Source organism: Pristiophorus japonicus, chromosome 8 (genome assembly GCF_044704955.1).
Source record: "Pristiophorus japonicus isolate sPriJap1 chromosome 8, sPriJap1.hap1, whole genome shotgun sequence".
NCBI classification, from domain to species: domain Eukaryota; kingdom Metazoa; phylum Chordata; class Chondrichthyes; family Pristiophoridae; genus Pristiophorus; species Pristiophorus japonicus.
In genome coordinates this window covers 171,020,119-171,046,874 of record NC_091984.1, presented here as the reverse complement: position 1 = coordinate 171,046,874, position 26,756 = coordinate 171,020,119, and the positions used below count along the sequence as shown (strand labels likewise).

The 26,756-nt window shown below is 44.4% G+C and overlaps 1 protein-coding gene and 1 long non-coding RNA gene across 6 annotated transcripts in view; one reads left to right on the top strand and one right to left on the bottom strand.

Annotated features, from left to right (window-relative positions):
- rab36 (RAB36, member RAS oncogene family) overlaps positions 1-26,756 on the top strand; it is a 188,156-nt gene that overhangs the window by 50,755 nt on the left and 110,645 nt on the right. The gene's annotated exons all lie outside the window — the stretch shown is intronic.
- Positions 1-26,756, bottom strand: part of LOC139268818 (uncharacterized) — a 100,530-nt gene that overhangs the window by 43,284 nt on the left and 30,490 nt on the right. The window contains exon 3 of one of the 2 annotated variants that reach the window (XR_011594116.1): positions 15,484-15,646. This is a non-coding gene — a long non-coding RNA (uncharacterized lncRNA). Of the gene's footprint in view, positions 1-15,483; positions 15,647-18,297; positions 18,808-26,756 lie in introns of those variants that run through there. The other variant, XR_011594117.1, reaches the window with a different exon arrangement.

The following is a 26,756-nucleotide window of genomic DNA, read 5'->3' as shown; positions in this document are numbered from 1 at the left end:
GGTCACATTATAGAGTGATGCATCAGAATCTGAGCATGGTGTAGCTTTGCTTTCCGAAGGACATTTTATCAAGGTTATTCACTCCATCTGAAAGGAAATTTGCACAAACTGAGAAAGAAATGCTCGGCAATTTTGGCACCGGAACAATGACAAAGTCCAGATTTTCCGCAGGTCGGCAGTTTGGGGCTGGGGGCCTCCGAGGCGGGTGGGAAACCAGGAGGCCGGGTTTCCTGCAGGCCCTGCCTACTTTAACGACAGGGCCTGATTTGCATGTGAGGCATTGGTTTCCTGCCCGCAGCCAGCCAGCCTTCAAATGCAGATAGGGAGCAAGGGATTGGACCAGGGGAGAGATCGCGGGGATTGGGGCAGGGGTGTTCAGTCGGCCGTGGTGGGGGAGTGGGGATCCACAGGGGCTTGGTCGGGGATTGCGGGGGGATTGGGGATCGCGGAAGGTTGGGAATCGGCGGGGGCGGGAGGGGAATTGGCCAGAGATTTGAGTGGGGTTGGGGATCGGGGAAGGTCGGGAATCAGCGGAGGGGAGGGGTTTTGTTGGCGGGGGATTAGGGAATTGGCCAGAGATCGGGGTGGGGTTGAGGATTGGGGGGGAGAGGTTGGGAATGTGCTTGGGGAGGGGTTTGTTGGCGGGGGATCGGGGAATTGGCCAGAGATCAGAGTGGGGTTGGGGGGAGGTCGGAACGGGAGGTCAGCCAGAGCATCGGCGGGTGGTGTTGGCTTGGGCATCGACGGGGGATTAGAGGGGATCATGGCTGGCCACTGGAGGATTGTAGTCAGCCTCAGCATCAGCTGCGGGGTGGTGGGGAAGGCCTCATAGTGGGGATGGGAGTCCTGGGGGTTAATCGGAGGCCTTGTGAGGGGGTCTCTGATCAAGGGGATGGGTTAGGGAGGGACCCTGTATTCAGGAGGGAGGTATAAAGCCACTTACCTCCTGGATGCAGCAGTCCCAACCTCGTTTTAACTTTCGGGTTTCACGAATTGTGTGAAACCCGTCCACATGCAATTAAATTCAAAATGGAGGTGAAAAAAGAGGCTTGAAGTCTCATTATATTTAAATTGATGTACCGCCCCCTGGGAGTGGGTTGGTCGCCCACCCCTGTCCTGCTCCGTCCGATTCCGTTAAATCTAGAAGTGGGCGGATTGGAGGGCAGTCAGGTCGGTAAAGCCATTTTTAACAATGTAACAACCCCCACGCTCCAAACCCATCTGTTTTTTTTAGGGGAAAATTCCAGCCAAGTGTGCCAGAAGTATATTCCAAAAGTAAAGCAAGGATATGCGCCTTACTGATTCTTTGAGTAGAGCTTACTTGCCTGCACAGATAAAGTCAAAGAAAAACATGAAGTACGCCTAAACCAAAACTGAAGATGAGTTTTTTGAAGAGATCAAATACATCACAGCACAGCATCTTCCTATGTCAGAACAGCCGCAGCCAAAAACTGAGAAAGATCAAAAGTTGTAGCAGAGCATTTTAATTGGGTGACTTGAATGTAAAAATGATGTATCTCCTGAGATTAAAGCATATTAGCATTACTGAGATATTCAAGATAAGATGATGTTCAAAGGAATGCATGAGAAAAATGGGAATTTATGGGGAAACATTGGTTTCTGTAGCGCCAGTTTTTTTAGCCACTACTCGGGTCCCCTAATGCTTGAAAATGGCATGCCGAATTGCATGCGCATACTTCTGACGGGAAGTGAGCCGGACTCAATCTTGGTAAAGGGGTTTGCATGTGCGCACGCACCTAACACCTAACAGCATGCAGAGCAGGCACATTATGACATCAATCAGTGTGTAACACTGATTTGAAGCCAGTGCTGTAATTTGTGAATGCCACACTTCAGCCTACACCCTGTCTTAACCTCACACAGTTGAACACAATATTAAACGGCATGAAGGACCCCTCACCGCTACTACTTAATAGGATCATGAACCACTTGCTGGATTAGTTCTTCTAGCTGTTGGTGCAATTGTATGCATTTTAGGAGCTTTCCTATACTTGTCTAAAGTTTCAGTAATGTACAGGGTGTGGTCTGACTGGTGCTGAAGACTTTTTTGTTCATTTAAAGACATGTTGAAACAGGTTGCTTCCAGACATGTGTGGCCTGGTAAGCCATCCTCTGGGAATTGAGCATGACTGGGAGAATGAAGAGAGGCTAAGCAGAGCAGGACAAGCTACTGGAAGAGGGAGGAGGAGGAGTAGGGCTCTCAGCAGAAGGCCATACCCGTTGAAGGTCTTTAGGGAGCAATTCTTTTACCTCAACTTCAGTGAGGAGCAACGTGTGAGGCATCTTTCCTTCACGAAAGAGGTCAGGGATAAAATTTGCCAACTGCTGCAGCCACTGCTGCAACCTCAAAAAAGGGCAAGGACAGCATTGCCTGAGCTATGCAGATGACCGTGACTCTTAACATTTATGTGTCTCGCTCCTTCCAGGCTGCTGCTGGACATATAAGCAACATGACTACATAAGCTTCTATAGATATGTGAAGAGAAAAAGATTAGTGAAGACAAATGTACGTACCTTGCCATCAGAATAAGGTGAATTTATAATGGGGAACAAAGAAATGGCAGACCAGTTGAACAAATACTTTTGATTCTGTCTTCAAGAAGGAAGACACAAATAACATTCCAGAAATACTAGGGGACCGAGGGTCTAGTGAGAAGGAGGAACTGAAGGAAATCCTTATTAGTCGGGAAATTGTGTTCGGGAAATTGATGGGATTGAAGGCTGATAAATCCCCAGGGTCTGCTAGTCTGCAGCCCAGAGTACTTAAGGAAGTGGCCCTAGAAATAGTGGATGCATTGGTGATCATTTTCCAACAGTCTATCGACTCTGGATCAGTTCCTATGGATTGGAGAGTAGCTAATGTCACACCACTTTTTAAAAAAAAGGAGGGAGAGAGAAAACGGGTAATTATAGACTGGTTAACCTGAGATCAGTAGTGGGGAAAATGTTGGAATCAATTATTAAAGATGAAATAGCAGCGCATTTGGAAAGCAGTGACAGGATCGGTCCAAGTCAGCATGGATTTATGAAAGGGAAATCATGCTTGACAAATCTTCTGGAATTTTTTGAGGATGTAACTAGTAGAGTGGACAAGGGAGAACCAGTGGATGTGGTTTATTCGGACTTTCAAAAGTCTTTTGACAAGATCCCACACAAGAGATTGGTGTGCAAAATTAAAGCACATGGTATTGGGGGTAATGTACTGACATGAATAGAGAACTGGTTGGCAGACAGGAAGCAGAGAGTCGGGTTAAACGGGTCCTTGTCAGAATGGCAGGCAGTGCCTAGTGGGGTGCCGCAGGACTCAATGCTGGGATGGCAGCTCTTTACAATATACATCAATGATTTAGATGAAGGAATTGAATGTAATATCTCCAAGTTTGCAGATGACACTAAACTGGGTGGCAGTGTGAGCTGTGAGGAGGATGCTAAGAGGCTGCAGGGTGACTTGGACAGGTTAGGTGAGTGGGCAAATGCATAGCAGATGCAGTATAATGTGGATAAATGTGAGGTTATCCACTTTGGGGGCAAAAACACGAAGGCAGAATATTATGTGAATGGCGGCAGATTAGGAAAAGGAGAGGTGCAACGAAACTTGGGTGTCATGGTACATCAGTCATTGAAAGTTGGCATGCAGGTACAGCAGGCGGTGAAGAAGGCAAATGGCATGTTGGCCTTCATAGCTAGGGGATTTGAGTATAGGAGCAGGGAGTTGTACAGGGTCTTGGTGAGGCCTCACCTGGAATATTGTGTTCAGTTTTGGTCTCCTAATCTGAGAAAGGACATTCTCGCTATTGAGGGAGTGCAGCGAAGGTTCACCAGACTGATTCCCAGGATGGCAGGACTGACATATGAGGAGAGACTGGATCGACTGGGCCTATATTTACTGGAGTTTAGAAGAATGAGAGGGGATCTCATAGAAACATATAAAATTCTGACGGGACTGGACAGGTTAGATGCAGGAAGAATGTTCCCGATGTTGGGGAGGTCCAGAACCAGGGGACATAGTCTTAGGATAAGGGGTAGGCCATTTAGGACTGAGATGAGGAGAAACTTCTTCACTCAGAGAGTTGTTAACCTGTGGAATTCCCTGCTGCAGAGAGTTGTTGATGCCAGTTCATTGGATATATTCAAGAGGGAGTTAGATATGGCCCTTACGGCTAAGGGGATCAAGGGGTATGGAGAAAAAGCAGGGAAGGGGTACTGAAGGAATGATTAGCCATGATCTTATTGAATGGTGGTGCAGGCTCGAAGGGCCGAATAGCTTACTCCTGCACCCATTTTCTATGTTTCTATCTCGCAGCTTGCAGTGCACTGCTGCATAAGGGAGGTGACTGAGGCTGTCTGTACACAGAGAGACAGCGTCATCTCATTATCTCTTGCCAGAGACAAACAGGGAGTTGCACAAGTTGCAGGCTTCCCCATAGTGCAGGGTGCCATTGACTGCATGCACATTGCCTTGCATGCTTCTCATCTGAACTCGGCCATTTTCATGAACTAAAAAGGATTCCGCTCCCTCAACATCCAGTTAGTGTACGACCACAGGCAGCACATCATGCAGGTGAAAGCCCGTTACCCTACCAGCAGTCACGATTCCTTCATTCTGCGGCAGTTTTCTGTGCCACCTGTATTTGACCCACCACTGCAAGTCATAGGCTGGCTACTGGGTAACAAGGATTATCCACTCATGACATGGTTTACGACTCTGGTCCAACGCACACGTGCACAGCAGGCCTACAGTGAGAGCCATGTTACCACAAGGAATATTATAGAGCACGCCATCAACATCCTCAAGCAACGCATCTGCTGCCTGGACCACTCCGGAGGAGTGCTCAGCTGAGTGGATATCAACATTTGTATGCTACTTGCTACAACCTGGCCATTATGAGGGAACAGCCCTTGCCACTGCCTATCAGGTGAGAAGCTGAGGAGCAGGAGCACAAGAGGAAAAGGAAGAGGATGAAGTGCAATAGGGTGAAGGAACAGGAAGAGGAAGGGAGGATACAACTTACACAGTCCCTTTCTGCCCGAGCTCTATGTTATTTTTATTCGTTCCTGGGATGTGAGTGTAACTGACAAGGCCAGTATTTATTTCCCATCCCTAGTTGCCATTGAGAAGGTGGTGGTGAGTCGCCTTCTTGAACTGCGACAGTCCGTGTGGTGAAGGTACTCCCACAGTGCTGTGAGGGAGGGAGTTCCAACATTTTGACCCAGCAACATTGAAGGAACGGCGATATATTTCCAAGTCAGGATGGTGTGTGTCTTGAAGGGGAACTTGCAGGTGATGGTGTTCCCCTGTGTCTGCTGCCCTTGTCCTTCTAGGTGGTAGAGGTTGTGGGTTTGGGAGGTGCTGTTCAAGAACCCTTGGCGAGTTGCTGCAGTGCATCTTGTAGATGGTACACACTGTAGCCACGGTGCACCGGTGGTGGAGGGAGTGAATGTTTAAGGTAGTGGTGGTCGCCAATCAAGTGGGCTGCTTTGTTCTGGATGGTGTTGAGCTTCTTGAGTGTTGTTGGAGCTGCACTCATCCAGGAAAGTGGAAAATATTTCAGCACATTCCTGACATAAAGAAAAAAAGAAAAGAAAGACTTGCATTTATACAACCACCAGAAGCGCTTTACAGCCAAGGAAGTACTTTTGGAGTCTTATCACTGTTGTAATGTAGGAAATGTGCCTTGTAGGTGGTGGAAAGACTTTGGAGAGTCAGGAGGTGAGACATTCACCGCAGAAAACCCAGCCTCTGATCTGCTTTTGTGGCCACAGTATTTATGTGGCTGGTCCAGTTAAATTCCTGGTCAATGGTGGCCCCTAGGATGTTGATGGTGGGGGATTCAGCGATGGTAATGGCATTGAATGTCAAAGGACGGTGGTTAGATTCTCTTGTTGGAGATTGTCATTGCCTGGCACTTGTGTGGCGCGAATGTTACTTGTGAATGGAACTGAATATGTATTTATGTGACTGGTCGAGTTAAGTTTCTGGTCAATGATTGATGGGCTGCTATGATGCCTTGGAAGCCCCTGTGAACAGTGGTATCCAGAGCCATGATTGCAGCGATCTGAGCTTGCAAGACAGAAGTCTGAACTTCCACTGTAACACTCAGACATTTGATTGTAGCTGTTTGTTCTGCAATGGAAGCTGTGACATCGGCCAACAGACGCTGCATCATGGTGGATTCCACAGGAGTGCTGATGGAGTTGAGAACCCGTTTCATATTAAAAAGAATGGGTTCCAAGCTCTGCGCAAAACTCTGTGCCACTTTGGAGCTGAATTCCTCCATGCTCCTTGACATTGAGTGCAGGCTTTCCAGTGCACCAAGTATTTGGTTACGTACACCCATCAACCTTTTTCTCTAGCCTGCCGATTCAAAATCCTCATCTGAGTCCTCTGCAGCAGAACTAGTGTGCGACCTCGCACTCCGGCAAGCTGGCATCTGTGCTATCCTTCCCCACCCTGGCTCCTGCGCACTTGTGCCCGATGCCTCACCATGTGCAGATTCCTCCTCTATCCTAGCCTCTATATTACAGCAGTGTCAGTATCTGAGCTGGTGGCTGCGAGTGTAAAAATAAGTAACGTTGTCACTTTATCTTTGTAATGTCTCTGCACCTTGTTACAAACTCACACGAGGCATGTATATATCAGACACGGTCACTCTGTGACCTTTACTTTATTCCCAGGACCAAGGAGTGCTGACTCTGTGTGGGACCTCCCCTTTTATACCTGGAAACCCCGGTGAGGAGTGTCTCCCACAAGCTCACCCCCCTGTGGTCAGGGTGTGCATTTCAAGGGTACAGGTACAGTGTGCATGAGTTACAGTTACATAACTATTGTCATTGCAAGGTGGTGAAATACATGACAATCTTCACTGTCTTCTTCCTCTTCCTCCACTGACTGGAAAGGCACCAGTTCTTGGGTCTCCCCTTTATGAAGGGGCAGGCTGCCTTTAAGTAGCGCTAGCCGCTCATGATATTGGGCCCCCTGCTGATGCATGCAGCCAATGAACATCACCGGGAGTTGGCTGCTCGCAGTTATCATGTAAAGCAGCAAGCAACACCAATTTACTGTGCTGCTTACAATGCAAGGAACGGTGCATGGGTTAATTGTGTCCTGTGATCCCCACGCCCATTTTCACAGGTTAGCCAATTTCTACCCCAAGGTCTTTAATATAGTTCAAATAATTAAGGTTTTAAATGGAACCCACTCTTTTCATATGGTAGAATTCTTCATTATGATGGAGAGTGACACAGTTAATTCAGACACGAGTCCTGAACTTAAAGAAAGGTAACTTCGATGGTATGAGACGTGAATTGGCGAGGATAGACTGGCAAATGATACTTAAAGGGTTGATGGTGGATAGGCAATGGCAGACATTTAAAGATCACATGGATGAACTTGATCAATTGTACATCCCTGTCTGGCGTAAAAATGAAACGGGCAAGATGGCTGAACCATGGCTTACAAGGGAAATTAGGGATAGTATTAAATCCAAGGAAGAGGCATATAAATTGACCAAAAAAAGCAGCAAACCTGAGATCTAGGAGAAATTTAGAATTTAGCAGAGGAGGACAAAGGGTTTAATTAGGAGTGGGAAAATAGAATATGAGAGTAAGCTTGCAGGGAACATAAAAACTGACTGCAAAAGTTTCTACAGATACGTGAAGAGAAAAAGATTAGTGAAGACAAATGTGGGTCCCTTACAGTCAGAATCAGGGGAATTTATAATGGGGAACAAAGAAATGGCAGACCAATTGAACAAATACTTTGGTTCTGTCTTCACTAAGGAAGACAAAAATAACCTTCCGGAAATATTAGGGGACCGAGGGTCTAGTGAGAAGGAGGAACTAAAGGAAATCCTTATTAGTCAGCAAATTGTGTTAGGAAAATTGATGGGATTGAAGGTCGATAAATCCCCAGGGACTGATAGTCTGCATCCCAGAGTACTTAAGGAAGTGGCCCTAGAAATAGTGGATGCATTGGTGATCATTTTCTAACATTCCACAGACTCTGGATCAGTTCCTATGGACTGGAGGGTAACTAATGTAACCCCACTTTTTAAAAAAAGAGGGAGAGAGAAAACAGGGAATTATAGACCAGTCAGCCTGACATCAGTGGTGGGGAAAATGTTGGAATCAATTATTAAAGTTGTAATAGCAGCGCATTTGGAAAGCAGTGACAGGATCGGTCCAAGTCAGCATGGATTTATGAAAGGGAAATCATGCTTGACAAATCTTCTAGAATTTTTTGAGGATGTAACTAGTAGAGTGGACAATGGGGAGCCAGTGGATGTGGTGTATTTGGACTTTCAAAAGGCTTTTGACAAGGTCCCACACAAGAGATTAGTGTGCAAAATTAAAGCACATGATATTGGGGTAATGTACTGACGTGGATAGAGAACTGGTTGGCAGACAGGAAGCAAAGAGTAGGAATAAACAGGTCCTTTTCAGAATGGCAGGCAGTGACTAGTGGGGTACCGTAAGGTTCAGTGCTGGGACCCCAGCTATTTACAAGATGCATTAATGATTTAGATGAAGGAATTGAATGTAATATCTCCAAGTTTGCAGATGACACTAAGCTGGGTGGCAGTGTGAGCTGTGAGGAGGATGCTAAGAGGCTGCAGGGTGACTTGGACAGGTTAGGTGAGTGGGTAAATACATGGCAGATGCGATATAATGTAGATAAATGTGAGGTTATCCACCTTGGTGGTAAAAACAGGAAGGCAGATTATTATCTGAATGGTGACAGATTAGTAAAAGGGGAGGTGCAACGAGACCTGGGTGTCATGGTACATCAGTCATTGAAAGTTGGCATGCAGGTACAGCAGGCGGTGAAGAAGGCAAATGGCATGTTGGCCTTCATAGCGAGAGGATTTGAGTATATGAACAGGGAGGTCTTACTACAGTTGTACAGGGCCTTGGTGAGGCCACACCTTGAATATTGTGTACAGTTTTGGTCTCCTAATCTGAGGAAGGACATTCTTGCTATTGAAAGAGTGCAGCAAAGGTTCACCAGGCTGATTCCCGGGATGACAGGACTGACTTATGAAGAAAGACTGGATCGACTAGGCTTATATTCAATGGAATTTAGAAGAATGAGAGGGGATCTCATAGAAACATATAAAATTCTGATGGGATTGGACAGGTTAGATGAAGGAAGAATGTTCCCGATGTTGGGGAAGTCCAGAACCAGGGGTCACAGTTTAAGGATAAGGGGTAAGCCAGGTAGGACCCAGATGAGGAGAAACTTCTTCATTCAGAGAGTTGTGAGCATGTGGAGTTCTCTACCACAGAAAGTTGTTGAGGCCAGTTCTTTAAATATATTCAAAAGGGAGTTAGATGTGACCCTTACGGCTAAAGGGATCAGGGGAAATGGAGAGAAAGCAGGAATGAGGTACTGAAGTGCATGATCAGCCATGATCATATTTACTGGTGGTGCAGGCTCAAAGGGCCGAATGGCCTACTCCTGTACCTATTTCCTATGTTTCTATGTTTCACTAAGTGCAAAATAATGGACCAGAGATATTTTGGAATTCGATGATTTAAAAAAATCTATTTCATGGAAGGCAGGTGCACTTAATTAAAAGATTGGATGCAGCAGTATTCAGACAAACAGTAATTCTGATTATTTGTCAGCTGGTAAAATAAGCAAGCTGTTTAAATGAGAAAGCCAGCAGTTACAAGCCATTATCTTGTTATCTGCACAAGTGTAATGACTACAGGTTGGACCTCTCTGGGCCGGGATTCTCTGGTCCTAAAACATCCGTGGTTCGGCTTCGGCATTGGCATCGGTTTCCCGCGCTTCCTGGCTCTCCGTGATCAGTGGGCAATTGCTACGTTGTGTGGGTGGCGTCCTGGTTTCCCACGCTTACACAGAGAGAGAGAGCGAGGCCAGAGTTTCGCAGCCGGAGCCAGAGCATAGTGGAGGCGTTCAGGAGCCCGGGCGCTGTTTACAGGTACCGGTAAGCCTAGGCTTGGCGTGACTTCCCGTGGTTTGGAAAATTCTCTGTTCCAGCACCGGTCAGGTCCCGAGGGTGCTGAACCACAGAGGTCCAACCTGTATTAACATTTTGGTTGCCTGATAGCTTCAAAGAGATTGCTTGAACTTCAAAGAAAGGCATCCTTCTAACTCAGGGACCTTTAAGCAGTGCTCACTGGAGAACTGTGTCATTTTAGGAGTTTGCTAAAAGTAACAGGAACTAGAAACACTCTTTAAACAGTCCAATTGATCTCTGTGCTGCATACTATCTTGCCTTTGAGTTTTTGCTTCTCTGAATTATTTTTAATTGTCATTAAACTAGACAGTGGTTTAGCCTGTACAAAGTGGTTAAATAGTGTGATAATTTTTGTCATCTAAACTTCCAGGACTCAGTGGGCATCCTAATTATTTCTTTAGTAAAAAAACTTATGATCAGAGTTAAATGTTACATCTGGGCTATGCTAATTACAATACAATAAAGATGTAGGATTCAATTTGTAGCAGACTTGGACTGCTTAAGAAAAATATAAGCTGTTTACCCACAAAGTGGTAGAGTCACGTGGGCCTGGACCACCAATCACAAAGTAGTATTCTCATTGATAAAAATGGGATCTCCGTTTGTGTGAGATCCCATTATTATCAATGAGAAAACCATCCTAAAACAAAAAACACTGCATAATAATTTTTTTTAAAACCCTCATAATTGAAAATAAATGTAATTAAATGTTTTAGAAAAAAATATTTTTTGGAATGTTTTTAATATGTTTTAATAGGGTTAAAAATAAACTTACCTTAATGGACAAGGTTTTTAAACATAAAAATGTATGATTGAATTTAATTTTTAGATGTTTTAAAACTCTTATGCTGGCAAAAGTAAGCTATACGCCTGCTTTTACCAGGCGTAAAAGTTTGAAGGACATTCACTGGGCATGAGTTGGGTAAATAGCCCAATCTCTCCCATGCGGATGTCGTTCTCCCGGGGATGTGGAGGATCTGTACGGAGAAATCGTGACAAATCGGAAAAGCCGGTTTTCGGCGCATGCGCATCTCACCCCGAAAACCGGTTTTTGCGAGGCCTCGCCGGGTCCATATGCACATCGGACCCGGCGAGGCCAGAATTTTCGGCACATTTGGATAAAGCCTGAACTATAACAATTGGTCGCACTTAAACCTAAACAGGCAGTTTAGAGTCTAAATTAGTTTAAATTATCAGAAACAAATGGCAGTCTTCTGAGCAAATGACGGTTCTATAAGCACAAGCAGAAGAGAAACAATTAGAATTGGCTAGACTGACAGTGATGTCCCCTGTGGCTGGCTGGAATGAACACGCGGCAAGAAAGTTCAGAGTTGCAGTGGATTTTACAGCAACAGCAAGCAGGACTCATTCCAATATTAACGAATGCTGATGCTACCTGAGTTTCCAAGTGCAGTACTCAACATTTTGTGGGCGAGGAGCAGTGCTGACCCAGGACACTCGGGTGGGTTCAGTACTATTCGACTGGGGCGGGTTTGTTTTTATTTACTTTTGAGATGTGGGCCACACTGGCAAGGCAGCATTTAATGCTCATCCCTCGTTGCTCTGAGGGCATTGTCAACCTCAATCATGTAGTGTGGGACTGGAGTCATGTGTAGGCAAGACTGCATAATGGTGGCAGGCTCCCTTCCCTGAAGGATATTAGTAAACCATGTTAGGTATTTACAACAATCTGGCAGCTTTTATGCTAATTTTTTCTGGTGCTAGCACACAAATGACCGGATTTATTAAATTCTGGACTAGAATTTCCCCAGCTTAATGCACGTTTTAACATGATTTTTTTCACGTTAAAAGTGCTTTTTTGTTCCTAAAATGAAATCCTCAAAATTCCCCAAACCTTGGGCTCAAATTTGGCCAGGAGTTGCTCCATTTTTTTTGGAGCAACTTGATTTTTCTGGAGAATCTTAAAAATCCCCATTTTGCACATTCAATTTTCACCAGTGTAAGTGTCCTCTCCCCTCCTCCCTTGAGTCATGTGACCTCTCTCTCCCTCCTCCTCCTCCCGCCCCTCAGGATATTTTTACTTTAGTTTTTTTTCTCTCAAAAGGGGGCGTTACCAGCCATCCATGCCAGTTTTGTCCATTTAGGCCACTTTAGCCAGCTAATAGTTACTCTAAATCTACTTAGGCCAGCGTATGTGGCCACTTCAGAAAACCCTTGCGGAGAGTTACGAAATCAGCACAGGTAGTTACATCGGAGGCCATTCGGCCTGGGATAGGGGCAGGAAGGGAAGCGGAGAGGATCTTACAAAATACAACAAGTAATAAGCATTCAAGAAGAAATAAAAAATAAAACTAAGTCCTACCTTCATCTGAAAACTCGGCCTGGGAAGGCAGCTAGCTGGCCAGTGCAGGAGGCCACTCGGCCAGGGATAGGGGCGGGAGCGATTGAACTGCCAACATAGGGGAACACACAGTCTGCAAGAAGCAATCTCACCGGACAGGCTACATGCAGCAAGGGCAAAACACAAGCAGCTACTTCAACAGCGGGCCGGCCGGTGCGGGAGGCCACTCGGCCTGGGATAGGTGCGGGACGACCAGGAGAGCACTCGGCCAGGGATAGGGACAGGACGACCAGGAGACCACTTGGCCAGGGATAGGGGCGGTACAACTGGGAGACCACTCGGCCAGGGATAGGGGCAGGACGACTGGAAGTCCACTCAGCCAGGGATAGGGGTGGGACAACCGGGAGACAACTCGGCCAGGGAACTGCCAACATCGAAGCACACACAGGCTGCAGGAACAAACTCACCAGACAGGCTGCAACAGGCAGGGGAGGGGACGGAGGGGGGGGAGAGAGAGGTCACATAACTCAACGGGGAAGAGGAGAGGACAAAAGACCTTTGGGTGCGGTCCATATACATACCTTGGGGGGAGAGAGAGACACACACAGAACTGCGAACCTGTGCTGTGCTGCCTGCTATCCTGCCATTTTGACCTTTGAAAGTTTAACTTTAACTATGGGGGCAAGAATATCAATGCCGCACCTTTTGCAAGCGTTCTGCATCATTGTGCTACGGAGACAATTGATGAGAGCTCATCACATCAGGAACATCAGAGCCCGTAGGCTGCTGGGCAGGAGGCCTTATCCACCTCGGCAATTTCGAGTCGGGTGTTTGTACCTGGACCTGAGTGATGCAGATTGTGTCAGAAGGCTGCGTTTCCGCAGATAAGTTGTCCGTGAGATCTGTGAGTTGCTGAGACCAGACTTATAGTTGAGAAGCGGCAGGTGGACTGCTTTGTCAGTTGAAGTGAAGGTTACAGCTGCACTTTCCTTCTATGCCTCGGGATCATTTCAAACTACAACTGGAGATGTGTGCACCATCTCTCAACATGCAATGCATGTCTGCATTTGCCAGGTCACGGCTGCACTGTATGTGTGGAGGAATGACTTCATCAAGTTCCCAATGATTGCCCAAGCAATCCATGACAGGGCTGTAGGGTTCTCAAGGATTGCTGGCTTCCCAAAGGTACAGGGCTGCATTGATTGTACCATCACCTTTGGAGGATGCCGAGCTGTTCAGGAATAGAAAAGGCTTCCACTCCGTGAATGTGCAGCTCGTGTGTGCCAACATGCATCGCATCATGTCAGTCGATGCAAGATACCCTGGCAGTACCCATGATGCGTTCATCCTACGCGACAGTCTTATATCTGCCATGTTTGAGCAGCAGGCAGAAGGGCAGAGCTGGCTACTGGGAGACAAAGGGTACGGCCTTGCCAGCTGGCTCATGATGCCCCTACGTGTAACCCGGAAGGAAGGAAGCTGACCATCAATACAACATGTCGCACATTACGACACGCAGCATCGTAGAGACGACCATTGGCATCTTGAAACAGCATTTCCGATGCCTGGACCATTCCGGAGGCTAGCTGCAATATTCCCCTGAGATTGTCAGTCAGTTCACTGCTGCATAACTTAGCCATCATGAGGCAGCAGCAGCTGATAGTGGAAGAAGAAGACCCACTTATGGTGAGAGTGGCTGATGATAATGATTTGGAAGATGCAGGTGACGAGCAGGAGGAGGAGGAGGATGGTGACGAGGATGAGCAAGCCATGCAAGTGCCTGAGGCCGGAGCACGATGTCAGAGGAGGGCGGGCTATCGTGCTCCTTTAACAATTGCTTGAGCCTTGCACCAGCAGCTCATCCGTGAACGCTTTACTGATGCCTGAGGGCTCAGCGACAACTATTCCGCATGGACATGTTTATTTTTTGCAGTTGTTCCTAAATGTTGTGTTGTGTTAATAGAACAAGATTCAGTTTTAATGTAAAATACATTTTATTCAAAAGATTATTCAAGTGTAATATAATTCTTGCATCAAACTTTACTTTAATATGACTTTTTAAGATCACTTAAAAACTTTAAGATCACTTGTAAAGTTGTAAATTTACATAACTTACAAAAAGCTTTCAATTTGAAAACAGTTACAACAGTATCAACAACAACCGCAGCAAAGAAAGGCTGCACCCATCTCTCATCCCCATCTCGGTGAATGTGCACTTCTTCATTGGGATGGGGGGGTGGGGGTGGAGGGGAGGGGAGGGGAGCGGTCAGGTGTTAATGTGGAGGGTCCGGCTTGGGTCTCTTCAGAGGCTGGTGTGGGGATTGCAGTGGGTGGCAGTTGATTCTGTCAATGGCGCATGGCCTGGATGTGTTCCCTTATTGCAGTAGTTAACTCACACATGCCCTCCCTGATGTCCTGTGTCATTGCTAGTGTCGTCCTTTCCACTACCTCTGACATTCTCTCCCTCATGGACACTATTCCCTCACTGATGTTCCCGTTCTTCGTTTCCATTTCCCGTGCGATTACTGTTACTTCTCCTGACAGTCCCGCTACCTCATCACTCACCCCACTGATGGTGTCCATGAGTGATTGGGTAAGGTCAATGCTCTCCCCACTCAATGCCATGATCTGAACCACATCTGTTGCATCCTGCATCTCAGGAGAACGGGGTCGATTTATCCTTCCCCTCACCCTGGGTTTGCCTCGCGGCACCCCCCAGAGGGAGGCGCAGGCTGAGATGGTGGGGCCCTGGCTGTTCCATGCTGCGTCCCACCACCACTGGGACCGTCAACCTCGGATGCTGGGAAACCATGGAATGACGCATCAGAGCTGAAATCACTAATGGACTAGTTGACACCAAGGAATGTCACACCAGAACTCATAGCAGGAGCTGCCAACACCAAGTCCATTAATGTGGCCTCATCCATATTCAGTAGAACATTGTCCCCTTCATCCATCTCCATCCCCTCCCCCTGCGCCACCCCTCCCAAGTTGGTCTGCAGGGTTAGGCTCGTCTGCGTCTGAATGTTCTTCTGGATTTTCAAGATTGGTATCAGGTTCTACAAACGGAACAGTCAAATGGTTAGCAGCACAGGAGGGGGCAGGATGGGTGGCATGAGTAGGCTCACGCATAGCACGCCTCGCAACAGGTTGATTTGAAGGGCTAGGACTTACCCTCTCCCTCGCATGTGGGCCCAGCTTGTGCAGTACTGATTGTTTTTCTCCAGGTAGGACCCATCAAAGCAGCGACCCTCTCTTCCAAGGGTGTCAGTTGATGCAGATTTGGCGGGCCTTCTCCTGTTCGAGTTCTTTCCCTTTTGTTGTTGGACAATTTCTTCTGTAAAGATGAAAATGCAACTTTTTAGAGAGGGTGTCTTTCTGCTGGTGGGATATATACAGCTGGTCACATTTACAATTGCAATTTTATTGAATAAATGAAAATGTTCTCAATTACATTAACTAGTATCTCCACTTCGTCATGCAAGAAATTCTTCATTCCTAGTGCACGTTGTTGCATTGCTGTATTTACAGTCACAGCACTTTTCCAATGCTCTTAGACACACAGTGATTTTTCCAAACACGCAGTCCTTATTTTGCATGCAGCAATGATTTTCAGAAATACAGCACTCCTTCTGGCACTATTGCAGGCACACAGAGAACTGCTTCTTGATTCCATCAGTTAATTTCATTCCACAGCACTCCTTCTGGCACCAAAACTCAAGCAGCTACATATTACTTTAAAAATGGCCGATTGCCAAATTTCAGCGCTACTGCGCATGCGTGGACATCACGACCCGACTCCAATGCGCATGTGCAAATGTCCCAGCACTGTTTTCAGCGCAGGACGCTGGCTCCGCCCCCGACTCAACTGGCCATGCTGCGCGACAACCGAGGAGAGGCCAGCGGCCAAAGTGGGGAGCTATTTTTTCGGTGCACTTATCAACGGAGAAAAGCGGCGCATTTCCGGTAAGTGCGCTGAAAAAAGGGGTGGGCCAAATTGGAGCCCATTAAGAATGTTTTTTTGAAAATATAGACAAAAACCGGATCGCCCTGATGCAATGCAAAAACCACACCGTCTAAGTTTGGTCATTCGCTGAACCCATTTTTAGAAAAAAAAACGGACGAGAAAAACAGGTGTTGCAGCCTCAGAAATGTCGGTAAGTTGGAAGACCTGCAAAAAAGTAAGTTAAAGTTTTTATTTTTTAATTCTTTTGCAGCAATTACTTAGTTAAGGATCTTGTAAATTTTGTGATTTTTGATTTTTTGTTTTTTAAAATTTTTTTTCTGTTTTCTCCCCTCCCAGGGCCTATATTTTTGGCATTGATAGGCCTCAGACTAAAGTTGGCGAGATCGCGGTTTTTAACGCGAATCGTCGTACAACGCATTTCTTAATGACAGGCGTATTTTGTGGCCAAATCTACCCTCTTAAAAAAAATGGCAACATTTTTATTCTTATTTATTCACTAAAATGATGTTATTTATCAAATAATGACAGGCTGGAGAATTTCTAGCCCATAGTTTTTACGACTTACTATGGTGCAATCCGAACTCGCAACCTTTAGGTTGCTAATCCAGTACTGTAGCCAATACATTTTTGAACCCCTATCGTACTAATTTCAGCTTTTCCTGCCTCCCACTGAGACAGAATGGCTTTAAGATAGCATGTTAACTTGTTTTTTCATATTTTCTTTTTCGAAAGAATAGGAGATCTTGGCATTATGTACAGATCCGAGTAGAAAGACAGGCATCTGGGGCCATTACAGTCCAGAAATGATGCTGTGGGATAACAGCGAATGACGACCTAATGCCTCCACTAAAAGAGAAGAGAGCGCAACTTTGAATGAATGTCATGAAATTTTGTTCGCAAGTATTACACGCGCAATTTCAAGGCCTGTATTTTTTGAAGTTATTAGAGTTAAGTAGCTTATATTATTTAAACTGAATTAGCACAACTGGATTGAAACAGTTATCAAAAGCACTTTGTTAAAGTTTTGTACTTTGTAAAGAGAAAATAAAACATCGATTGCTTATGTTATGAATGGGAGACATCATTAAAACAAATAACCTGGGCCTAAAAGTCCACAGGGGATTCCAAAATCTTCCCCTGTAACTTTGACAGGAGATTTGAAGAACTCCCAGAGAAATGGCATAAATTATTGAAAAATACCATTTACTTAGATTCCCTGGGGGTTTTGTGGGTCTCCACCAAAACTATGGCTGAGACTGACAGCAGCCCCCAAATAAATTTAGGGCTTGTTCATTTATATAGCACCTTATCGTGTCTTTCAGGACATCTCCAAGCACTTCATTTACAATGAATTACTTTAAAGTACAATACTGTTGCTATATAGGCAAAGACTTAAGCCAATATTATATGCTGGCAGCTGTTAAGGATACTACTACACATATCTTCTAATTTATTGGGGCATCTCAGACCCTCTCAAAACTGTGAGCATCAATATTTTCTCAAGTCAGATTTGATCAGCTATCATGTTTGTTTATTTAAAATCACACCAGCCCATAAATAATTCATTATATATGAAGTACATTCAGATGTTGCTGAGATGTGACAGGCAGTAGATAAAGCAAGTCTTTTTTCCATTCATGTTATGCCAGCCTTTTAAAGTCAATACAATAGCAACAGAGATGCAAAGAGGCATTCTTTGTGCCTGTTCACTTCTCCAATGTGTTTGGCTTTACCAGCTCATTGCACACCAACCAAAATGTGTATGTCTACTCTAACAGGCAAAGTTCCAGTTCTATTAATGTACAGATAATGCGCATTAATCTGTACATTAATAGCCTGGCATTATTTGGGAATCTTTTGTATCTTTGCTAATTTTGGATGGCAGCAATGTTATTGTAGCCTAAAGCTGTGACTCAGGACAGAGTCCCCAAAATAACACTCCAGGTGAGATATAATATGTCACATTCTAATACACGCAATGATCAAATCACAGATTTCAGTGTTAAAATTTTATAGCAAGCAGGTTACAGTACAGCCCTGGGGAAGTCTGTAAATATTTTGTTGCCCTTTATATCCTGCACAATTTGTCAGCACTGGCAGTGGTATTGCTGCTAACCTATCAGTCACAGGCAGTCCCTCGGAATCGAGGAAGACTTGCTTCCACTCCTAAAATGAGTTATTTGGTGGATGAACAGTCCAACACAAGAATCACAGACCCTGTCACAGGTGGGACAGATATTCGTCGGGGGAAGGGGAGGGTGGCACTAATTCACCACACGTTCTTTCCGCTGCCTGCGCCTGACCTCTTCACGCTCGCAGCGTTAAGATTCGAAGAGCTCAACGCCCTCCCGGTTGTACTTTCTCCACCTAAGGCGGGTCTCCCAGGCATCACGGAGGCTTTGAGGGTGTCCTTGTAACATTTCCGCTGCGCACTGGAGGCGATGTTGAATCTCCGCATCAATGTCTGCCTTTGTTGACAGGAGGCTCCTGAGATATGGGAAGTGGTCCACATTGTCGAGGGCCTTGATGACCTGTCAGAGGGTTACAATGACAGATGATTAGTGGATCAGAATGTGCAGGAACAGCTTTGTGCATCTTCCAGGGACACTCATAATCCCATCTTCAGTAATAACTTTTCATAGTGGTCACTGGGCACCAATCCCATGTCCCAGCTCCTGACACTTGCTCCTAACACTGGAAGAGGCATATGTTGGTTTTGGGTACATGTCACTTTGAAAACCTGAGATCATCCATAGATAAAGGGGTTCAAATGTAGTATTTATATAAACAACAGAAAAAGGGAGTGTCACTGAACCAGAAAGAGATGATGAGCAACTACATAGGTTTAGATTTCAACATTTTACTGTATTTTCCAAAACGTCATGTCTGTTGTTGTTTCTCACTTAAGACATGAATGCACTTCATGGCTTAACGATTGTCAAAAAATTACTGAAAATTTAGCAAATGATAATTAACAGTTGATCATTAGGGGGATAGATACTGTTCTCTGCAGCTGAGAGCATGAGTCCCGAAGGCTGTGTTGCCTGCCCCGTGTCAGGGCTAAGGACATCTCCTCTGGGCTGGAGAGGAATTTGGAATGGGAGGGGGAAGATCCAGTTGTCGTGGGAGGGGGAAGATCCAGTTGTCGTGGTCCACGTGGGTACCAACAACATAAGTGGGACAAATAAAGAGATTCTGCTGAGGGAATTATGAGCAGCTAAGGGCCAAATTAAAAAGCAGAACTACAAAGGTAATAATCCCTGGATTACAACCTGAGCCACGAGCAAATTTGTATAGGGTAAATAAGATCAGAGAGTTAAACATGTGGCTCAAAGACTGATTTGGGCGAAATGGATTTTGGTTCATGGGACACTGGCACCAGGGTAAGAGGGAGCTGATCCACTTAGACCGTTCTGGGAATTGGGTCCTGGCGAATCGAATAACTAGGGCTGTAGAGAGGGCTTTAAACTAATTAGTGGGTGGGAGGATTCAGGTGAGCAAAAATTTAAAATGTCGAAGAATAAGGAGAAAGCAATAGAGCAGGATAACACTGGGCGAAGCGAAAACCAGAGTGTGACAGGAAGGGACAGAATGTATAAACATAAAAGTGTATCAGGAAAGTGGAGTCAAAGCAGGAAAAAAATGGTAAAAAAAACAATTTTAAAGTTCTTTATCTGAATGCATGCAGATGGGTTCATGGCACAAATAGATACAAATGGCTATGATCTGATAGCCATTACAGAGATGTGGATGCAAGGTGACCAAGGAACTAAATATTCAAGGGTATTTGACAATTCGGAAGGACAGACAGAAAAGAAAAGGAGGTGGGGTAGCTCTGTTAGTAAAGGACGAGATCAGTGCATTAGTGAGAAACAATATTGGCTCAGAAGATCAAGATCTTGAATCAGTTTGGGTGGAGATAAGGAATAATAAGGGGAAAAAGTCACTATTGGGCGTAATCTATAGGCCCCCTAACAGTAGCTACATTGTTGGATGGAGTATAAATCAAGAAATAATGTAAAAAAGGAACGGCAATAATCATGGGCGATTTTAACTTCATATTGATTGGGCAAAGCAAACTGACCAGGGTAGCCTTGAGGAAGAGTTCATAGAATGTATCCGGGATAGTTTCCTTGAACAGTACTTTGCAGAACCAACCAGGCCATCTTAGATCTGGTACTGTGTAATGAGACAGGATTAATGAATGATCTCACATTAAAGGATCCTCCAGGAATGAGTGACCATAGCATGGTTAAATTTCAAATTAAATTGGAGGGTGAGAAATTTGGATCTCAAACCAGTTTAAACAAAGGAGACTACAAACGTATGAAGGCAGAATTGGCAAAAGTGGACTGGGAAAATAGATTAAAGTGTGGGACAGTTGATGAGCAGTGGCAGATATGTAAAAGATATTTCATAACTCTCAACAAAAACATATTCCAATGAGAAGGAAAGACTGTAAGAGAAGGGTTAACCATCCGCGGCTAACTAAGGAAATAAGGGATGGTATCAAATTGAAAACAAGGGCATACAAAGTGGCCAAGACTCATGGGAGACCAGAGGAATGGGAAATTTTTAAAAGCCATCAAAGAATGACTAAAAAAATAATAAAGAGAGGGAAGATAGATTATGAAAGCAAACTAGCAAGAAATATAAAAAGATAGTAAGAGTTTCTACAGATACATAAAAAGTAAAAGAGTGGCTAAAGTAAATGTTGGTCCCTTAGAGGATGAGACTGGGGAATTAATAATGGGGAACAGGGAAAGGTCAGAGACTTTGAACAAATATTTTGTATCGGTCTTCACGGTAGAAGACACTAAAAACATACCAATAGTGGATAATCAAGGGGCTATAGGGAGGGAGGAACTTAATACAATCACTATCACTAAACAAGTAATACTCAGTAAAATAATGGGACGAAAGGCAGACAAGTCCCCTGGACCTGCTGGCTTGCTTAAAAGAAGTGGCTGCAGAGATAGTGGATGCATTGGTTGTAATCTACCAAAATTCCCTGGATTCTGGGGAGGTCCCAGCGGATTGGAAAACCGCAAATGTAACGCCCCTATTTAAAAAAGGAGGCAGACAGAAAGCAGGAAACTATAGACCAGTTATCCTAACATCTGTCGTTGGGAAAATGCTGGAGTCCATTATTAAGGAAGCAGTATCTGGACATTTGGAAAAACATGATTCAATCAAGCAGAGTCAGCATAGTTTTATGAAAGGGAAATCATGTTTGACAAATTTGCTGGAGATCTTTGAGGATGTAACAAGCAGGTGAATAAGGGGGAACCAGTGGATGTGGTGTATTTGGATTTCCAGAAGGCATTCGATAAGGTGCCACATAAAAGGTTACTACACAAGATAAAATTTCACGGGGTTGGGGGTAATATATTAGCATGGATAGAAGATTGGCTAACTAACAGAAAACAGAGAGTTAGGATAAATGGGTCATTTTCTGGTTGGAAAACAGTAACTAGTGGGGTGCCGCAGGAATCGGTGCTGGGGCCTCAACTATTTCTAATCTATATTAATAACTTGATGAAGGGACCGAGTGTAATGTAGCCAAGTTTGCTGATGATACAAAGATGGGTGGGAGAGCAAATTGTGAGGAGAACACAAGAAATCTGAAAAGGGATAAAGACAGGCTCAGTGAGTGGGCAAAAAATTGGCTTTTGGAGTATATTGTGGGAAAATGTGAGGTTATCCATTTTGGCAGAAAAAATAGAAAAGCAAATTATAATTTAAATTGAGAAAAATTGCAAAGTGTTGCAGTACAGAGGGACCTGGGGGTCCTTGTGCATGAAACACAAAAAGTCAGTATGCAGGTTCAACAAGTAATCAGGAAAGCAAATGGAATGTTCACCTTTATTGCAAGGGGGATAGAGTATAAAAGCAGAGAAGTCCTGCTACAACTGTACAGAGTATTGGTGAGGCCACACCTGGAGTACTGCATACAGTTTTGGTCTCCATATTTAAGGAAGGATATAATTGCATTGGAGGCTGTTCAGAGAAGGTTTAACGAGGTTGATTCCGGAGATGGAGGGGGTTGACTTATGAAGATAGGTTGAGTTGATTGGGCCTATACTCATTGGAGTTCAAAAGAATGAGAGGTGATCTTATCGAAACATATAAGATACTGAGGGGGCTCGACAAGGTGGATGCAGAGAGGATATTTCCACTCATTGGGGAAACTAAAACTAGGGGGCATAGTTTAAGAATAATGGGCCGCCCATTTAAAACTGAGATGAGGAGGAATTTCTTCTCTGAATGTTGTACATCTGTGGAATTCTCTGCCCCAGAGAGCTGTGGAGGCTGGGTCATTGAATATATTTAAGGCGGAGATAGACGGATTTTTGAGCAACAAGGGAGTAAAAGGAAGAATGGGGAGCGGGCAGGGAAGTGGAGCTGAGTCCATGATCAGATCAGCTATGATCTTATTTAAAAGCAGAGCAGGCTCGAGGGGCTAAATGGCCTACTCCTGTTCCTATTTCTTATGTTCTTATGTTGTCAACAGGAAATAATAGTTAGTATATAAAGATATGGCACAGTTCAAGGTTTAAGAAAATATCAGAAATTACAACAGTAATTACAAGCTTTAGTGGTATATAAACCAGGAAATAGTGGCGGCTTGTAAAAAGGGAACAGCAATAATCATGGGTGATTTTAACCTCCATATTGATTGGACAAATCAAATTGGTCAGGGTAGCCTTGAGAAGGAGTTCATAGAGTGCATAAGGGACAGGTTCCTTGAGCAGTATGTAACGGAACCACCCAGGGGGCTGTCTATCTTAGATCTGGTCTTATGTAATGAGACAGGATTAATAAACAATCTCCTAATAAAGGATCCCCTTGGAATAAGTGATCATGGCATGATTGAATTTCAAATTCAGATGGAGGGTGAGAAAGTTGGATCTCTAACCAGCGTACTAAGCTTAAATAAAGGAGACTATGAAGGTATGAGGGCAGAGTTGGCTAAAGTGCACTGGGAAAATAGATTAAAGTGTAGGACCGTTGATGAACAGTGGTGTACATTTAAGGAGATAATTCACAATTCTCAAGAAAAATATATTCCAGTGAGGAGGAAGGGTGTAAGAGAAAATATAGCCATCTGTGGCTGACTAAAGAAATAAAGGACAGTATCCAATTAAAAACAAGGATATACAAAGTGGCCAAAACAACTGGAAGGAGAGAAAATTGGGAAGCTTTTAAAAGAATGACTAAAAAAATGATTAAGAAAGGGAAGATAGACAATGAAAGTAAAGTAGCACAAAATATAAAAACAGATAGCAAGAGTTTCTATAGGTATGTGAAAAGGAAAAGGGCAGCTAAAGTAAATGTTGGTCCCTTAGAGGACAAGACCGGGGAATTAGTAATGGGGAACATGGAGATGGCAGAAACTCTGATATATTTTGTTTCGGTCTTTATGGTAGAGAACACTAATATTCTGACAGTGGATATAGCGGGGGAGGAACTTAACACAATCACAATCACTAAGGAGATGGTGCTCAGTAAGAAAATGGGACTAAAGGCAGATAAATCCCCTGGACCTGATGGCTTTCATCCTAGGGTCTTAAGAGAAGTAGCAGTAGGGATTGTAGATGCATTGGTTGTAATTTACCAAAATTCCCTGGATTCTGGGGAGGTCCCAGCAGATTGGAAAACTGCAAATGCAGAGGATGTTTCCACTGATAGGGGAGACTATAACTAGAGGGCATGATCTTAGAATAAGGGGCCGCCCATTTAAAACTGAGATGAGGAGAAATTTCTTCTCTCAGAGTGTTGTAAATCTGTGGAATTTGCTGCCTCAGAGAGCTGTGGAACCTGCGACATTGAATAAATTTAATACAGAAATAGACAGTTTCTTGAATGATAAGGGGTAAGGGGTTATGGGGAGCGGGCAGGGAAGTGGTGCTGAGTCCATGATTAGATCAGCCATGATCTTATTGAATGGCGGAGCAGGCGCAAGGGGCCATATGGCCCACTCCTGCTCCTATTTCTGATGTTCTTATAAAATAATTTGATGTCCTTCTTTGTCTTTGAGCCTTTGAATATGATCCTGGTCATCTGTTGCCCTAGATAACAATTTTACTGTTTTGAGGAGGTTTTGCAAGTGATGCTCAATTTATTGCTGTGATTGCAGTGTGTTAATTTGTTGTTGCACTTGCTGTGCTCATTGACCCACGAACATGTGACTTGGTGCTAAGAGCTAGGCCACTGCTACAGTGGTTAATGGGCAAGTGCTGGAAAGTATATCCAGGAGAGAGGCTTTGAAGAGTAGGAAGGAATTGTCACCATGAGCCATGTTTCAGTCAACATTAGTCATCTAAATCCTTAGAATTGATTACACAGTTGAAATCATTTCCTTACATCTGTTATGTTTGCTTCTACCATGGCACTGTTCACAGTAAGTCAGATGATACGCTGTGTATAATGACAGGAACGTTATACTATGTAACGCACATGCTGGGATTATGTGTTCCTACGTTACAAAGGTGACTACACTTCAAAAGTACTTCAGTGGCTAAAAAGCACTTTGGACATCCTCAGGTCATGAAAGGCGCTATATAAATGTAAGTTCCTCCTTTTCTTTCTTTTTCAGATTCCTGGCTCAGGTCAGGAGCACGTATTGCGAACTTCTGCCCTTCACAGCCCATGAATTATCAAAATACATTCTGAATGTGCACCAGGAGCACTGATGCAGAAACATCTGGCTGCAATGTATTATTTGACAACAACAACGTGTATTTATATAGCGCCTTTAAAGTAGTAAAACGTCCAAGGCACTTCACAGCAGAGTTATGAGACAAAAATGTGACACCGAGCCACATAAGGAGAAATTAGGGCAGGTGACCAAAAGATTAGTCAAAGATGTAGGTTTTAAGGAGCGTCTCGAAGGAGGAAAGAGAGGTAGAAAGGCTGAGAGATTTAGGCAGGGAGTTCCATAGCTTGAGGCTTAGGCAACAGAAGGCACGGCCACCAATGGTTGACCGATTGTAATCAGGGTGCTCAAGGGGGCATAATTAGAGGAGCGCTGACATCTCGGGGAGGGGCAGTTGACGGCTGAAGGAGATTACAGAGATAGGATGGGGCAAGGCCATGGAGAGATTTGAAAACAAGGATGAGAATTTTGAAATTGAGACGTTGCTTAACCAGGAGCCAATGTAGGTCAGCGAGCATAGGTGTGATGGGTGAGCGGGACTTGGTGCGAGTTAAGACATGGGCAGCCGAGTTTTGGATCACCTCAAGTTTACGTAGGGTAGAATGTGGGAGGCCATCCAGGAGTGCGTTGGAGTAGTCAAGTTTAAAGGTAGCAAAGGCATGGATGAGGGTTTCAGCAGCAGATGAGCTGAGGCAAGGGTGGAGAAGTGCGATGTTAAGGAGGGTGGAAATAGGTGGTCTTAGTTATGCTGCGGAAATATGGCTGAAAGCTCATTTCTGGATCAAATATGACACCAAGGTGGTGAACAGTGTGGTTCAACCTCAGACAGAAGTTGGGGAGAGGGATGGAATCAGTGGCCAGGGAACAGAGTTTGACTACTCTACTAGAGCTGTGTTTAAAGTAGCCTGCCCCTTTAAGGCCACGAGACTAGGGGTGAATCCTGAGGTCAAATGAACAGTTAATTGCAGATTCCATCATCCGCAGTATTTTGCTTTTGTGTTTGAGTTAATTGCTGTTAGTGAGGGAAGATTCCAGATTAGGAGGTGCTTTGAAATTTCTGGTACCAGGTTAGAAGTAGCAAGAATAAAATTAAGACTTTTCATACTGTGAAGTGTGATATGCACATGCTTGGCACAAGACTTTTAAATGTATTACAGTAGAGATAGATAATAGTTCAATTCCAGAAAGATATTTATATTCAATTAGCTCAATTTTCCCGTTATCTGCACCATTTTTTTGGCACGCGCTGCTTTTTTGGCGTAAATTAAAATATCCAAGTTTCCCCAAAGTTTCTGCGCCAGCGTAACTCAGTTACGATTTTGTAGGTTCGTATTTTTTTGCGTCATGGGTGCGTAACCAATTTTTCACATTTATGCAAGTTTGGCCAACTTACATTTTTCTTGGACGGCGTATGTGACCACTCCCAAAAAATCTTCTGGGCACTTAAGAAAAAACAGCGCTCATTAAAAAATCGGCACAGAAATACGCCATTGTTTTTATGCGAAGATTTGGAGAGAATCAATAAGATATTTAAGATGCATCATGAAGCTTAATTTTTTTCAAACTCAAAATGGAGAAAAAGGAAGTCGAATGCAATTCTTTTGACGGTCTGCACCTGGGCAGGACCGGAACCAATGTCCAAGGGGGAGTGTTTGCTAGTGCTGTTGGGGAGGGGTTAAACTAATATGGCAGGGGAATGGGAACCTATGCAGGGAGACAGAGGGAAGTAAAATAGGGGCAGAAGCAAAAGATGGAAAGAAGAAAAGTAAAAGTGGAGGGCAGAGAAACCCAAGGCAAAAAATCAAAAAGGGCCACAGTGCA